Source organism: Cervus canadensis, chromosome 4 (genome assembly GCF_019320065.1).
Source record: "Cervus canadensis isolate Bull #8, Minnesota chromosome 4, ASM1932006v1, whole genome shotgun sequence".
Lineage (NCBI taxonomy): Eukaryota > Metazoa > Chordata > Mammalia > Artiodactyla > Cervidae > Cervus > Cervus canadensis.
In genome coordinates, this window is record NC_057389.1 from 56631533 (window position 1) to 56643975 (window position 12443).

Sequence of the window (12443 nt, forward strand, 5' to 3'; positions counted from 1 at the left end):
CCCTCTGCATTCTGGACAAGCATACCACTGGCTCCAGAGGGGTGTTTTACCTTGTTTTGTGAGACTTTGCAGAATCTTTTGGGGCAGGCTGCCAGAAATCCCATTAATTGGACATGCCCTTTCTCCTCCACATATTTATGTCTAAGTCTCAAACTAGTAAGATTAATTTTTTCTGGAGGCCATTAAACTAAATTTTATGTAGCATTGCATTTTCTCTCCTTCAGTCCTAAAATTTCTGTCAAGCTTGTTTTTAAAGGACCATTTCATTAATAAATTCAATTCATGAGGAAGTATGATACTCTGTTAAAGCTGATGATGGGTAAACCAAGAGTACAGTATTTTAAGATAGATCAACACTTTTTAGAAAGCATGATTTGATTCTATTTCATCATTAATTTTACAGGTAGATTCCACTTTGATGGAGTTATATTGCACATCTTTGTTTCTGTAGCATTCCCTGTGTGTTTAAGCACTTATAAATTTTCTGGGCATAAACCAAACTTCATTCATGTTACACTAGGATGCAAACAAGTGCTTAAAACTGGCTAATATAATCTTCCTGTAGAAACCAGAATTATCTCTTAAAAATTGTAGTAAGTCACTGAACAAGTACTTAGTAAAAGAGAATGTTTGAAAAGCCAATAAGCATGTTAAAAGCTTTCAACATTATTAATTATCAAAGAAATGGAATTTAAAACCACATTGAAAGAACTTTAACCACCCAAGAGCTGGCATTTTCAAGTGTTGGACAAGGATGGAACCACCTCAGCTATCACACACTGCTGGTGGGATGTAAGGTAGTACAGTCGCTCTGGAAAACTGTCAGCATTTACTCAAGTTGGGTGTATGCATACCCTACAACTCAGTAATTGCAGTCTTAGGTATATGCTCAATAGAAATATGTGCACCCAAAGACACATAAAAGAATGTTCAGTTCAGTTGCTGTCATGTCCAACTCTTTGTGAGACCCCATGGACTGTAGCACGCCAGACTTCCCTGTCCCTTCACCAACTCCCAGAGCCTGCTCAAACTCATGTCCATCGCATCGGTGATGCCATCCAACCATCTCATCCTCTGTCATCCCTTCTCCTCCTGCCCTCAGTCTTTCCCAGCATCGGGGTCTTTTCCAATGAGTCAGCTCTTTACATCAGGTGGCAAAAGTATTGGAGTTGCAGCTTCAACATCAGTCCCTCCAATGAACACCCAGGACTCATCTCCTTTAGGATGGACTGGTTGGCTCTCCTTACAGTCCAAGGGACTCTCAAGAGCCTTCTCCAACACCAGAGTTCAAAAACATCAATTCTTCAGCCCTCAGCTTTCTTGATAGTCCAACTCTCACATCCCTACATGACCACTGGAAAAACCATAGCTTTGACTAGACAACCTTTGTTGGTAATGTCTCTGCTTTTTAATACGCTATTTAGGTTATCATGTCTTTTCTTCCAAGGAGCAAGCATCTTTTAATTTCATGGCTGCAGTCACCATCTGCAGTGATTTTGGAGCCCCCAAAATAAAGTCTCTCACTGTTGCCATTGTTTCCCCATCTATTTGCCATGAAGTGATGGGACTGGATGCCATGATCTTAGTTTTCTGAATGTTAAGTTTTAAGCCAGCTATTTTGCTATCCTCTTTGACTTTCATCGGGCTTCCCTGGTGGCTCAGAGGTTAAAGTGTCTGCCTGGAATGCAGGAGACCCGGGTTCAGTCCCTGAGTTGGGAAGATCCCCTAGAGAAGGAAATGGCAACCCACTCCAGTACTCTTGCCTGGAGAATCCCATGGAGGGAGGAGCCTGGTAGGCTACAGTCCATGGGGTTGCAGAGTCAGACACAACTGAGCGACTTCACTTTCACTTTCATCAACAGGCTCTTTAGTTATTCTTCCCTTTCTGCCGTAAGGGTGGTATCATCTGTGTATCTGAGGTTCTTGATATTTCTCCCGTCAATCTTGATTCCAGCTTGTGCTCCATCCAGCCCTGCATTTCACCTGATGTGCTCTGCATATATGTTAAATAATCAGGGTGACAATATACAGCCTTGACATACTCCTTTCCCAATTTGGAACCAGTCTGTTGTTCCATGTCCAGTTCTAAATGTTGTTTCTTGACCTGTTCATTGTAACTCAAACTTGGAAGCAATCCAAACCTCAACAATAGAATAGATAGATGTATTGTTATTGCTGTATACAGAAACATATATAGCAATGACCTTTAAAAAAAACTACTGCTAAATGCAACAATATGTGCAAATCTCATAATATTCAGCAGGAGAAACTCAAACACAACATTTTTTATGATTCTACTTATATAAAGCTCAATTATTGGAAAAACTAAGTCAGAATAGTAGTTGCCTTTAGTGGAGCTCAACACTGGAAAGGTGTAAGAGGGAGGCCTCAGAGGGAATTGGTAATGTTTTGTTTCTTGATCTGGGTGGTGGTTATTCGAGTTTGTTCACCCCTTAAATGTCTATTGAGCTATGTACTATGATTTGTACATGTCAATTATGTTATACAATCTAAGTTTCTTAATGTAGCCTATAAGGCCCTGGAAAAAAGAGTCCTACCTAAATTTCCCATTTCTTATTAACCAGTTCCTCCCTCCATTATCACACTTGAATTAGTGAGCTTTCATCAGTTCTAGAACGTATCTCTTTTCAATCTTAAGGCCCTTGGGCTTGCAGCTCTCTCTGCCTGGAATGCATTATCACCAGCTCTTTTCGTATCATGTTCCTTCCAATCCTTCAACTCTCAGGTTAATGATACCTTTTTAGAGAAAGCTTGCATTGACTCTTCTATCTGAAGCCCCCGTATCATTGTTTTTATTTGTTGCTATAGCAAATAATCACAAACCCAGTGATTTTAAACAATACAAACTTAGAATCTGAGACTTCTGGAGGTCACCAGTCTGAAATGGGTGTCCCTGGGCCAACATCAAGGCACCAGCAAGAGCATCTCCTTCTGGAGGTTCTCGGGGAGGATCCATTTCCTGGCTGTTTCCAGCTTTTAGAGGCTGGAGGCATTTCTGGGCTTGTGGCTCCTTCTACCTTCACCATCAGTAGTGCAGCATTTCCAAATATCTCAGATTCTGACCCTCTCTTCCCTCTTTTCCACTCTTTCAACATTGTTGGATCCAGCCAGATATTTCAGTAAACTGTCCTGATCTCAATGTCAGCTGACTTAGCAACATTAATTTCCCTATATTATAACATATTCACAACTTCTGAGAACTGGAATTGTGAACATCTTTGAGAGGGGCATTATTCTGCCTACCACAGTCCACCTTTTTGTAGCACATACTATTAGGAGCAGTCATGACAATTTTTACTCATTTTATGTATTTCTCTGCCCATTCCCTAACTGCCTCTACTCTATGGTAAATCCTATGAGAGCACAGACCCTATATCTGTCTTCTCTGCTATTTCCTTGTGCTTAGCATAATGCCTGACATGTTACAGAAATTCATTAAGTATTTGTGAAAAGAATAAACAATTATCAGCTTAGGTCTGTGTTTTGACACCTAACAAGTCTGGTTTTTAACTTTTTTATCTTTTCCTTTCAAAGAAATAAATAGTGTCTTGGCAGGAAGGGGACTTCTAGTGGAATCACAGTATAGATTTTTCAAGCTCTCTACTCACTGTAAAAAATCGTTCCCACAAACAGAGGTCTATATATGCCACATACATATATTCATTTTTGTCATACTTAAAAAGTAGTTTATATGTTATTTCCTTCTAGAAAACCGTATATCACAGAGCTCATATTCTAAAGAAAGGATAATCCAAGGTGAAGAATTAGAATTCTTTTTTTTTCCTTTATTTATTTATTTATTTTTCAGTGGGTAGAATTCTTTATTACAGTCATGTAAAGTTTTTTGGGGGGCTCCAAAATCATTGCAGATGGTGACTGCAGCTATGAAATTAAAAGATGCATGCTCCTTAGAAGAAAAGCTATGACCAACCTAGACAGCGTATTAAAAAGCAGAGACATTACTTTGTCGACAAACGTCCATCTAGTCAAAGCTATGTTTTTTCCAGTAGTCATGTATGGATGTGAGAGTTGGATTATAAAGAAAGCTGAGCACTGAAGAATTGATGCTTTTGAACTGTGGTGTTGGAGAAGACTCTTGAGAGTCCCTTGGACTGCAAGGAGATCAAACCTGTCAATCCTAAGGGAAATCAACCCTGAATAATCATTGGAAGAACTAATGCTGAAGCTCCAATACTTTGGCCACCTGATGCGAAGAGCTGACTCACTGGAAAAGACCCTGATGCTGGGAAAGATTGAAGGCAGGAGGAGAAGGGGACAACAGAGAATAAGATGGTTGGATGGCATCACCAATTCGATGGACATGAGTTTGAGCAGGCTCTGGGAGTTGGTGATGGACAGGGAAGCCTGGTGTGCTGCAGTCCATGGAGTCACAAAGAGTCGGATATGATTGAGTGATTGAACTGAACTGATTACAGTCATGTGAGGAAAAATTGGGTGGAGGAGGCTCTAAGTATGATCCTAGCATGTAGTTACAAAGACAGGTGTCAGATAATCATTGTATCTTTGTTTTACCAGGTTATAATATCTGATACCAAAGTTTAAAAAAATACTTGGAAAAATATACTCTGTGATTCACCTATTTACTCAGCAGATACGTATTAATCTATTAAGTGTCAGATCCTCTTCTAGGCTCTGGGTACACAGTACAAAGTCTTTGCCTATAGGGAGCCATTTGCAGCAACATGGATAGACCTAGAGACTGTCATGCTGAGTGAAGTAAGTCAGACAGATATCATATCATATTGCTTATATGTAGAATCTTAAAGAAAAAAAAAGGTAGAAGTGAACTTATCTACAAAACAGAAATAGAGGGACTTCTTTGGTGGTCCAGTGGTTAAAAATTTACCTGCCAGTGCAGGGGACACAGGTTCCACCCGTGGTCTGGAAAGATCCCACATGCCATGGAACAATTAAGCCTGTGTGCCGCAACTACTGTCCTACAAGCTTCAACTACTGAACTTCCCATGCCTAGAGCCTGTGCCCTGCAATGACAAGCCACTGCAAAGAGAAGCCCACGCACCACAATGAAGAGTAGCCCCCACTTGCCACAACTAGAGAAAGCCCACACAGCAACGAAGACTCAGTGCAGCCATGAATAAATAAATGAAATTTAAAAAACAAATAGTTACAGGTGTAGAAAACAAATTTATGCTTACAGAGGATAAGAGTGGCTAAATTAGAAGTTTGGGATTAAAATACAAACAGTATATAAAATAGATGACTAATGACAACCTATTGTATAGCACAGGGAACTCTACTCAATACTCTGTAATGATCTGTATGGGAAAAGAATCTTTAAAAAGGGGATAAATGTGTATGTATAACTGATTCACTTTGCTGTAGACCTTAAACATAACACAGTAAATGAACTATACTCCAATAAAAAATTTAAAAATAAAAAGAAGGGGATGATGAGAAACCCAGAGAGGGTTTTGAATGGAGATCCGAATGAAATTTTTAAAAATGATAAGTCTGGTTGTTGCATGGGTATAAGAAGGGATCCCAGTTAGAAGGCCATTGCAGAAATATGGGCAGAACTGAAAGAGACACATGTACCCCAGTGTTCATTGGAGCACTGTTTACAATAGCCAGGATGTGGAAGCAACATAGATGTCCATCAGCAGTCGAATATTACTCAGCTATAAAAAAAAAAAAAGGAAAGCATATGAGTCAGTTCTAATGAGGTGGGTGAAACGAGAGCCTATTATACAGAGTAAAATATGTCAGAAAGAGAAACACTAATACAGTATATTAATGCATATATATGGAATTTGGAATGACAGTAATGATGATGCAAGATAGCAAAAGAAACACAGATGTAAAGAACAGACTTTTGGACTATGTGGGAGAATGCGAGGGTGAGATGATTTGAGAGAATAGCATTAAAACATGTACATTACATATATAAAATAGATGGCCAGTGCAAGTTTGATGCATGAAGCAGGACACTCAAAGCCAGTGCTCTGGAACAACCCAGAGGGATAGGGTGGGGAGGGAGGTGGGAGGGGTGTTCAGGATGGGGGGGACATGTGCACCTGTGGCTGATTCATGTCAATGTATGGCAAAAACCACCATAATGCTGTAAAGTAATTATCCTCCAATTAAATTAATTTTTTAAAAAGTGATAGTGTGAATTAGGGTGATAGTGCTGGAGTTAACATAAATTGGTTGGATTTGATTCATATTTTAAAGATAAAATTTGACATGATTTGATGATGGTCTTACATATGGAATATTAAAGAAAAATGGCCCTCTGGGGTATTTTGGTACTGGTGGTGCCATTTACTGTTATGGAAATTCAGCGTTAGTTTTAGTATGGAAAAGATTAAGAATTGTGGCCATGCACAATTTGAAATTCTTGCTAAAAATAAGTTATGTTGACTGAGCTACCATGGGTCTGTGGACTTATGGGGAGATATCACATCTAGAAAGACTTGAGAAAAATTAGGAAAACTATAAAGCAATGAAATTTAGTAAGATCACTTAGGGAATTAACATAGTTAGAAAAGATGGCCAATGCTAGGGTACATCAGCATTTTGAGGTCTAGGAAATGGAGAGAAGTCAGTAAAGGAGACTGAGCGGAAATAGCCAGTTGGTCATAGAAAACCAGAAGAGAGTGTTCCGAAAGTCATGTGGAGAAATTGTCTCAAGAAGGAAGAAGGCAATACAGCTGTGTTTAGTGAGATGAAACTTGAGGTTCAAAGATGGAGGTCCTTTGTGACCTTGGCAGAGTAGATTCAATGAAGTGATTAAAATTTGATTTAATGTGACAACCTATTATGAAAATATTATACAGCTTGGATTTCTTTTAAATACTACTACTTGAAGTAGAGATTACATGAACTTCCAGCTTTGATGGCCTATATACATGTAATAAGTTCTAAATTCAAAATTCCTTGATATTAGATCAAAGTATATAGGTACTTGACTGTACTGGTGGCTGCCTGAACGATATACTGAGGCAGTTTCTTCATAGCTCTGTGGATAGTATTTAATCCTCTGCCTATGATTTCCCTAACTGGGAAACTCTTTTCCTCTTTTGAGGTAATTACAGATGCCTACTGTGCCTCAAAATAGAAACATAAACTTCCTTGATGTAGAGATCCTCATTTGAACTTCCTATTTTATCTGAACCAGTGGCTTTCAAAGCATTTTCTAAGACCTAGTTCACAAACTAGTTTTTTATGTTCACTTGTTTATATGCCATGTTAAGCTGTTTCTGATAATTGCAATCATAATCACTAGGCCTCCTATTCTTGCAAATTGTCCATGCGACAGAGTTTTTAAATCCTTCTCATGGGCCAAATAAAGGAGTTTTAGAATTCAATCACGATAAATAAATAAAGCCTAAGCCACAAAAACAGAAATATAGACCAATGGAACAAGATAGAAAGCCCAGAAATAAATTCACACACCTATGGGTACCTTATTTTTGACAAAGGAAGCAAGAATATACAACGGGGCAAAGAGAGTCTCTTCAGTAAGTGCTGCTGGGAAAACTGGACAGCTACATGTAAAGAATAAAATTAGAATTCTCCCTAACACCATACACAAAGATAAACTCAAAATGGATTAAAGACCTAAATGTAAGACCAGAATCTATAAAACTCTTAGAGGAAAACATAGAACACTCTGTGACATAAATCACAGCAAGATCCTCTATGACCCACTTCCTAAGTTCAGTTCAGTCACTCAGTCATGTCTGACTCTGCGAGACCCCATGGACTGCAGCATGCCAGGCTTCCCTGTCCATCACCAACTCCCGGAGTTTACTCAAACTCATGCCTATTGAGTCGGTGATGCCATCCAACCATCTCATCCTCTGTCATCCCCTTCTCCCTCCTTCAATCTTTCCCAGCATCAGGGTCTTTTCACTCAGGGACAATAAAAACTGCCTGAAACACTAGCCCTGAGCCTAGAAGTAGGGCAAGGAGTGGAGGGGACAGGAATCACTACCAAGGATTTGGAACCATTTCTAACCCTCATTTAAGTTTGTATCTTGTATGCACTGGACCTGGATACTTGGTAAAAGGTGGTGGTGAAGGAATGAAACCCTCAGAGAATTTTAACTTTATATTGCTATCAAACTGGTAGTACCCCTGTAATGTGGTAAAAATAAATTATCTCTAGAATAACCCATCTTCATCCTAGACTTCAAGTTATTTCCAAATATAGAATTCCAAGAAAAGTAAGCAACTTACCATTAAAAAGAAAAAAGTTCAACATACAGGGAAACAAGATGCCAGAGTGAGAACCAGCAGAAATAGCTCCAGTAGCTGAAGCAGGCATGCAGTGATGTCAGATAATGGAATTATCAAACACAAAATATGAAATTACTAGGTGTCTAAGGAAATAAGTGTTTGAAAATAAGTGGAGGGAACAAAAATCATGAAGAATGAGCAAGTTTATTTGAGTAAAGAACAAATAGAGCTTCTAGAAATCTAAAGTTGTAATAAATGAAAGTTTAAAATTCAATGGATAGGGTTTTTTTTTAATGGGTAGTTTTAAGAACATATCAGCAGATGAAATAGACTGGAAGACAAAAAAAAAGTGTAGTAAAAAGATAAAAGACAGAGAGACAGATCTAGACATACTATTTTACTTTATTCTAACCAGAGTCCCAGGAGGATAAATAAGAAGGGATGAAAGCAGTGTTTAAGGAGATAATTGGAATTTTTCACAACACCAAGCCACTAATTCAAGAAGTGAAATGAATCTCATGTAAAATAAAATAAACACATATATAGATCATAGTGAGATAGCAGAATACTGAAGGTAAAAAGATTATCTTATAAAAGATTGATTTCTTTTTAAGTAATGGCAGAGAACATATTTCCCAGAAGCAACAGTGGAAGACAAAATACAATGAAATAACATTGTCCCTGTCTGATATAAAATTACAGTTAACTCAGTTATTTAAAATTCTGAGTCTAAAAAACAAGGTCCTACTGTATAGCACAGGGAATTATATCCAATCTCCTGGGATAAACCATAATGGAAAAGAATATTAAAAAGAATGTATAAACTGGCAAAAAGATTAGTATTTTTAAAAATGCATAAAGTTTATAACTGAGTCCATTTGCTGTACAGCAGAGGTTGACACACTGTAAATCAACTATCCGTAAATTTAAAAAAATTTATTTTTACCACATTCCAGGGGTACTACTAGTTTGATATCAATATAAAGTTATAATTCTCTGAGGGTTTCATTCCTTCACCACCACCTTTTACCAAGTGTCCAGGTCCAGTGCATACAAGATACAAACTTAAATGTAGCTCCTCAACCGGTGATGGGTATCCCTTTAAATCTCCCATGAGACTTTACATGTTGGTTGATTGCAAAACTTTTTCACCTAGTCCTTGTGCTAAGAGGCTATGAAAACTGAAGCTCAATTACTAAAGACAAATGGATACGAACAAACTACAGATACACGCAATATCATGGATGAGTTTCAAAGCATTATGCTAAATGAAGGATGCTCAATGCAAAAGGCCGCGTACTGTGTGACGGTTCTACTTATACAGGAACAGGAATCAGATCAGTGTGGTTACCAGGGGCTGTGGGTGGGGTGAGAGACTGAATAAAAATAGGCATGAGAAAACTTTAGGGGGTGATGGAAATATTCTATACCTTGATTTTGTTGGTAGTTAAGTGACTGTGTATGTTTGTCACTCATCAAACTGTATACTTTAAAACTGAATTTTACTGCATGGCAGTTATCTCTCAATAAAACCGACTTTAAATGAAACATCTCCCTTTCTTACTTACACACACACACTCACACACAGACATGTACACACATACCCGTAAAGGTCAAACTTGCTTACATCTCTGAATGTCTCAGGGTAAAGCTGATATGAGTGATCTGATCATCTCTGGATTACTAGAGGCAAAAATTTTTGTCTATTCAGTGCTGTATCCCTGGCACATAGAACAGTCCTAAAATATTATAGGGCCTCTATAAACACTGGCTAATTGACTGAATTAATAAATGTTAAGCAATGACCTGCTAACTTTTAAAGATCAAAAAAATTTTTATGCGTGCCAAAGATCTTTGTCATGAGAAAAAGTAGTAGACTTGGAGTAGGAATCTGATTTCTATGACAATTTGTTTCTAACTTGGAGTTAAGACATCATATTTCTCTGGGCCTCAAGTTTCTTTATATATAAGATGAAACCTATACTAGGTATTGTCTCAATTTCTCACAGGAAAAAAAAAACTACAATTTTCACTCTCTATATCTATTCTCTTTTCATTTGCCTCTTCCATATCCAGAAGTCCAGAAATAATAAGAGGATGAGTCATCAGTGACATGTTATCTTGAGTTTATTAAATTTTAGAAATTAATTTCCTCAATTGTCATATTTGGAGCATATCAGAAATGAGGCATCATTTAATACATATTTATTAATAGATTATTAATTTTTCATGACTGTTATTGTGGAATCGGGGTAAGCAAAAATGCTTAATATGTACAAGTATTCCCCAGAGCTTCATGAGCGTGAACTAAGGAACAATCAGAATAGTCAGGCAATCTTGGAAGGGTTAGGGAACAACACTTCTAATTTCTTAATTGAAGTAGAGTTGATTTACAATGTTGTGTTAATTTCTGCTGTACAGCGAAGGTGATTCAGTTATACATACATATATATGTATATATACACATTTTTAAAAGAAATGTTCTTTTCCATTACGGTTTATCACAGGATATTGAATATAGTTCCCTGTGCTATAGTAGGACCTTGTTGTTTATCCATTCTGTATATAATAGTTGGTATCTGCTAACCCCAACCTCCCATTCCATTCCCTCCCCGCTGGCAACAAGTCTAGAGAACACTTGTAACATGTATCTAAAATTACCTGAAAAGGATTTCAAAAATATTAATAAAATTTGCAGTAATAATCTGTTAGCTATTATATATAACTAATGAATATTGATTATTCCATAAAAATACTTTTATTTTGACATTTATCCATAATAATGAATAATCAATTTCTAAGGAAGTTTGAAAATCAGTTAGTAGTATTGAGACAGATCACCCTAAAAGACAGAAAAAATGATAGTTTATTCCCTTTCTCACAGTGTTCTTAAATATTGCACAAACCTTCCATTCTTCCATGTCCTCTAAACCTGTGTACATGCTCTTCCCTATTACTAAGTCACTGTTGCCCTTCCTGGATAACTTCTCAATTTTCAGAGTCCAGTCTTTCATAACCTTGCATCCCCCACCTAGAATTTTGAGTTCTTCTATTATGCTGTATTCTTATGATATCTGTAACATATTTACTGTTAACAATTTAATTGCCTATCTTACCTTTAGGACCCTAGTTTTTTGAGGCTGAAATGGTATCCATCTCATCATATTTTCTTGCCCTGAGTAGGCCAAACACATAGAAGGTGCTTAATAATTGGTAACTGAAAGGCTATAGTGCTGATTGAGTGTTAGGTGAAATGAAACTTTAGAAGTCCCTTGATTTAACACTTTCATGAAAAAGAGCTAGCTTAGGTTTTATATATATATGTACATATATATAAAATTTATTTTTAGTTGAAGGATAATTGCTATACAATATTGTGTTGGTTTCTGCCGAACACCAACATAAATCAGCCATAGGTGTGCCTATGTCCCCTCCCTCTTAAATCTCCCCCACCATCCCACTCCTTTAGGTTGTTACAGAGCCCTGGTTTGAGTTGCAAGTCACACAGCAAATTTCCACTGGCCATCTATTTTACATAAGATAATATGTATGTTTCCATGTTACTCTCTCCATACATCCCACCCTATGTCCATAAATCTGTTCTCTATGTCTGTGTCTCCATGGTTGCCCTGCAAATAGGTTAATCTGTACCATCTTTCTAGATTCCATATATATGTTAATATATGTTTATTCTAAGCCCAGCATAAATATCTCTCATGACCCAGTAGGACAAGAGAATCAAGATGGTAGAGTAGGAGGAGCTCACCTTCCTCCACAACACTTCAAAAACATGTGGAACAATTCTCATAAAAAACTAGCTAGAAACTGTCAGAACAACTCCTAAACAATGAAAACTGCAAGAAAGATCTCCATGTAACTGGGTAAGATGGGGGAAAAAAAAAGTTACCAGGTCAGAGCTACACCCCTGGGAGGGATCTATGATGAAGAGAAGGTCCACACAGAGAGATCCTTATCTCGGGGAGCCAGCAGGACATGCCACAGCCTGGGCATCCCAACCGTGGTGTCCTGTGCAGAGGGGCCAAGCCCCCTTGCCTGCTGGGAAGTCCACTGAGATAGAAGTTCTGCCAAAGCCTAGACTCTAGAAGAAATGCACACATGCTGGCTTGCCAACAATCAGGATGGAGAGAGCCATGCACTGGCGTCTGCAGCCTTGCTATGCGTCTCAATACGAAGGGGCT